We start from the raw sequence: 5,548 nt of genomic DNA, 5'->3' as shown, positions 1-5,548 counted from the left end.
TGCTTTTAAATTTATTTTGGGGGGTTTCGTTTTCCTCAGCTTTCTCTCGCTCTAAAACAATATCGAGCCTCTTTTTCAAAGAGGATAAAGGATTCTAGGTTTGCGGCAGGAGGGCTTAATTTTTCTTTTGTAGTTTGGTGGCAGGGAACAGACTCTGGCACAATAATTTCTTTCTGGAGAAGGCTTCCAAATGGAAACTGTTGAGGTCCTCAACCTGAGCAACCTGAGCAAAGAGAGGATGGAGCAAATGAGAGCATCCCAGGAGCTTTCTCCAGTTCTCCAGAAGTCCCTGGAGATTGACTTTGGGGCCCAGGATGTGGGCTTCTTCCCACAAAACAGCAGATTTAATCCGCTACTAGTCCCTCCACATCCAGATCTCTCTTGCTCTACAATATCTGCTCTTGGGGCTCTCACTCCGAGCCACTCTGCTATTTGGGCGGTCGTTCCTTTGCCCACAGTGCCCACCTTGGCCTGCGCCCAAAACCCTGCCACAAAGGTGGCCTTAAACTATGCAGAAAAATCATCTAAGTTTCCCTGATGTTTCCAAACCAAATCAATTCAGCTCTGTGCTTGAGCACAACGTCAGATTGAATTGCACCCCAGTTCTTAAAACTTTTATCTGACTGTTCTTGCTCTCTGGTGGAATTCTGGTTGTCTTTTAAGTTCTACATGACCGGCAATGGAGTTTTTGGGTACACATTCATGAGTCATGCTAAACAACAACAACACACATTGATGTCGCCGATTGGCCTGTTCATACGGACATCCCACGCAGCCTTTCTAAAAGCTGCTTTGTACAGTCAAATGCAGCTCACGAGTTAGCAAAGCACGTGACTCAGTTTGCAAGAAAAGCTGTGACTCACGAGATCTGGGATCCTTCATCAGAGTTCTCACGTTGCAAGAGGCCTGTAGGCAGATTCTGCCCTTCTCATGATGTTAGTTTCTTGCGTGGCTTCAAGGATATGTTTCATCGCCCGTATCTTTGCAAATGCAATGTGCAAAAGGGCCCCAATCATTCCTGGTAACCAACACCAAGTCCTCTCTCCTCTTTTCCAAGAGCAGAGAGTTTTGTTTCCTCTTTGCTTTGTCTTCCCTTCAGTGATACTGGTGCAAAACAGATACGAAGGAGCTCAAGAGTAGGTCTCAGTTCGTTGGGGCCCTCTCTCTCTACTGCTCAATAGATTGCAAACCCAGTTTGCTTCTAAATGGGCTTCCTCACTGGGGCCACCACGGTCAAGGCTATGCAAATAGTCAAGGACTTGTTTGAAGGGTCTGCCAGGCCTGGAGCCCTTGTTCCCTTAGCCCTTCTGGAACCTAGGAAGCTGCTTTATTTCAGACAATTGTTCCATCTAGCTGAGTATTGTTTACACGTACTAGCAGTGGCTTTCCAGGATTTCAGAGAGGGTTCTCTCCCAGCCCAATCTGAAGATGCCATTGGGGATTGAACCTGTGACCTTGTGCCACTCTGCCACTGAACTACAGCCTTTCTGCTCTCAGAAAACCAGCAGACAGGTTGATTGAAGGACCATGGGACTGGCATAAACAGCAGGTCTGTTTCCTCTTGCAGACAGCCTGGTACTAGATTGCAATGGAAGGCTCTTTTCCTTGACAAGAGGGATGGTAGCATAGCCATCTTCTAAAGGACACTTGCAATGGAAGGTGGAACAAACTTGTCTTCGGCTGCCCCGGAGGGGAGGACCATAACCACTGGATCCAAATGACAAGCAAGGAGAGCCTGACTCAACATTAGGAAGAACTTCCTGACTGAGCTGTTTGACAGTGGAACAGACTCCTGCAGAAGGCAGTGAGCTCTCTTTCATTGGAGGTTTTTAAGCAGAGGTTGAATGGCCATCCGTCAGGGATTCCTGAGCTGTGGTTCCTGCATTGCAGAGGGTTGGACTAGATCAGGCATCCCCAACCTGTGCCCATCCAGATGTTTTGGCCTACAACTCCCATGATCCCTAGCTAACAGGACCAGTGGTCAGGGATGATGGGAACTGTAGTCCAAAACATCTGTAGGGCTGAAGGTTGGAGATGCCAGGACTAGACTGTGTTTGGGGACACCTTCCAACTCTACGGTTCCTATCCTTCATGATCCCATGTCCACCCAGCTCACTGCCTGACACGATCTTTGCTTGGGTGGGTCGATTTCAGAATAGTGGAAGTGACCTGGAGAAGCATATACTCAGGGTGGGAAGTGGGTAGGTGAATTCTCTAGTGGTGCAGAAAGGTGTTGGGTCGCATTTTCAGATAGGATTGGACAAATTCATGGAGGAGGAGAGGGCTGTTAATGACTGCTGTTGTTGTTTAGTCGTTTAGTCGTGTCTAACTCTTTGTGACCCCATGGACCAGAGCACGCCAGGCACTCCTGTCTTCCACTGCCTCCCGCAGTTTGGTCCATAGCTGTCAACTTTTCCCTTTTCTTGCAAGGAATCCTATTCAGAATAAGGGAATTTCCCTTAAAGAAGGGAAACGTTGACAGCTGTGGTTTGGTCAAAATCATGCTGGCAGCTTCAAGAACACTGTCCCACCATCTCATTCTCTGTCGTCCCCTTCTTCTTGGGCCCTCCATCTTTCCCAGCATCAGGGTCTTTCCCAGGGAGTCTTCTCTTCTCATGAGGTGGCCAAAGTCTTGGAGCCTCAGCTTCAGGATCTGTCCTTCCAATGAGTGCTCAGGGTTGATTTCCTTCAGAATGGATCGGTTGGATCTTCTTGCAGTCCGTGGGACTCTCCAGAGTCTCCTCCAGCACCAGAATTCAAAACTGTTGATTACTACTAGCCGCAATTGGCTATGCTCTCAGTACCAAGGCTTCTCAATACCAGTTTCTGGAAATTGCAGGAGGACAGAGGGCTCTTATGCTCAAATCCTGCTTGTGGGTTTCCCAACTGGTTGGCCACTGTGAGAAGGGGATGCTGGGCTGGACGGACCATTGGCTGGATCCACCAGGCTCTTCTCACCTTCTTCTGCTAGGAACCAACCTTGCACCAGACCAGGTGGCCGTCCTCCTCAATGATGCCTGAGAACTGAGCCTGGGAAACTGACACCAGCCACAGACCCTTATCTCACGTGTCCTCATCTTGCTCTTGGTAACCAGACCAGCTCAGCTTTCTCTGCTTTGCGTAATTAGATAAGAGGAGGCTTTATTACTCTCCCGGCAGCGCTGTCCCTTCAGACTCATGGGGCGGAATCCCCACATGGCCAAGCAGTGGAAACTGCTCCATCAGGGCACACAGGACACCGCTTTGCTGATGTCCTGGTCTGTCTTCAACCAGCATCCACCAGCTGGCCTTCCTCCTTATCTGCAGTCCTGGGTGTGTCGATCAACTCTTTCCTTCAGAAACTTATTCAATTTATTTTTTACTTGAGAAAGTTTGTTTAGGAAATATTAGGAAGAACTAATTTGGTCAGGATCTCCTTTCTTGTAACTTGAATCCATTGGTTCAAGTCCTACCCTCCAGAGCAGGAACAAACAAGCTTGCTCCGTCTTCCATGTGTCAGCCCTTGAAACATTTGAAGGTATCAACATATCTCCCCTCTAGTCTCCTCTTTTCTAAGCTAAACCTACCCAGCTCCTTCAACCGTTCCTGATAAGGCTTGGTTTCCAGACCCTTGATCATCTTGGTCACCTCTGCATATGTCAATATTCTTCTTAAACTGTGGCACTCAGAACTGGACACAGTATTCCAGGTGTGGCCTGACCAAGGCAGAATCTAGTGGTACTATTACTTCCTCTGATCTGGACGCTACATTTCTGTTGATGCAGCCTAGAATAGCATCAGCTTTCTTTGCTTCTGCAAAGAAATGGGCCCAAGTTACTGTAGCCATGTGCATTAATTTCAGTGGGTCTGTTGAATAAAGTCTTAAGGTACTGCCGATCTCCTCAGCTCCCCTTGTGAGCACTGTGACTGTCATACTGAATCAAAGTGGGTGCAAAAAAATGCAAAACACCTCTCTTATCTTTTTTGACCAGCAAATTCTGGTTGGACATGTTAGCGGATTTACAACTGAATGCTTGGAGTTGAGCCAGTGGGCTGTCCAGATTTGTCCTGAGAAGCAGGATAGCCGATCTACCGAAAGCATCCCAATCAACTTTGAAAAGCCGCCAAATAAAGAGATTCCGCCACATCCTTCGCATCGGCCTTCATTCCTGAGCATTAAGTTCTTAAGCTTCTTGTCATTTAAACACAATTGCTTTTTGGGGTGGATGGGTGGGAGGGAGGAAAACCTGTTTCCCAGAATCCAGGATGAGCAATCTTCCTTTCTTTCATCCTTTTTAAATATTTGAAAACAGCCAGTGTGGTCTTCGCTGTCATCTCCTTCTGCATAGCAGGGGGTTGGTCTAGATGGCCCTCTGGGTCCCTTCCATCTTCTCAGCACATGCGACATCCAGACATTCCTCAGGAGAATTCAGCCTTCTGGAGCATTGATCATCTCTTGATGGCTTCCCCCTCAATCCTTTCCATTGTGTTGATGGCGGGTCTTGCAGCTCAGTGGCAAAGCATCTGATAAAGTCTTGTGTTCAAATCCTGATGGCATCTCCTGCTAGGGCTGGGAAAGGGCTCTGTGCCCCAAATCCTGGATTGCTGCTGACATTCAATGCAGATGATAACGTGCCAGACAGACCAAGGGCCTGACTCTCTGTATATGTAGCAGCTTTCTATTTCCCCATGTCAGTGTTCAGAGCCATGAGGACTAGAAACTTGCTTTATTTTTAGGGGAAGGGCCGCAGCTGAGTGGCAGAACACACACTTTGTGTGGCATCTCCAGGTAGGGCTGGGAATATGTCCTGCCCTGCAACTCTGGAGAGCTGCTGCCAGTCAGTGCAGACAGTACTGGTACAGATTGGCCCCCATGGCCTAGCAGCTCCCTAAGTTCCTAAGCCTGTTTTATTGGCGTGAGCATCAGGCAATGAATGCAATGCTCTCTTAGCAGCGGCTGTGCAGAATGACAGCTACCAGTTCTTCAGCTTTGAGACTGAGGTTGCAGTGAGTGCCGCTAGCTCGCACCTCTGCCCCCAACCCCCTCCCGCAATATTGCAAATTATCCGAAAGGGATCTTTGCTGCCGAATGCAGACAGCCTCATCTCTTCTCTCCCCACCAATTATATGGCAGGAGTGGCATGTTTGTCGGTAAACACGCCAGTCAGGAAAGTGCCGTCGTTCCTTGCCGTTCTGGCTAATTAAATGAAATTAACTAGTGGCAAAGAATGCTCAAATGTACGCAGGGCAGCACCATCCCTTGAGCTGCTGAGACCAAGTGGCCTGGATCCAACCTCTGCTTATTGACCTCCAATGAAGGAGTGTCCACCACCTTCTGAGAAAGTCCATTCCACTGTCAAACAGCTCTTACAATCAGAAAGCTCGAGTTTAGTCAGAATCTCTTTTCATTTGGATCCATTTGCTCAGGTCCACCCCCTCTGGAGCAGTACAAAAGAAGCTTGCTCCATCTTCCATGTGATGGCCCTTCAAATATTGGAAGACAGCCATCATCTCACTTCTTAGTCTTCTCTTCTTCAGGCTAAACATCCCCCTCAACTGTTCCTCATTA

At 48.2% G+C, this 5,548-nt stretch overlaps 1 long non-coding RNA gene across 1 annotated transcript in view; it reads right to left on the bottom strand.

Moving 5' to 3' along the window:
- The window catches only part of LOC309520792, a 106,251-nt gene that overhangs the window by 62,565 nt on the left and 38,138 nt on the right, over positions 1 to 5,548 (bottom strand). The window lies entirely within an intron of this gene.

Source organism: Podarcis vaucheri, assembly GCF_965113315.1.
Source record: "Podarcis vaucheri genome assembly, chromosome: 16".
Classification (NCBI taxonomy): Eukaryota; Metazoa; Chordata; class Lepidosauria; order Squamata; family Lacertidae; genus Podarcis; species Podarcis vaucheri.
Note: the sequence above shows the minus strand (reverse complement) of the source record. Positions and strands in the feature narration are given on the sequence as shown.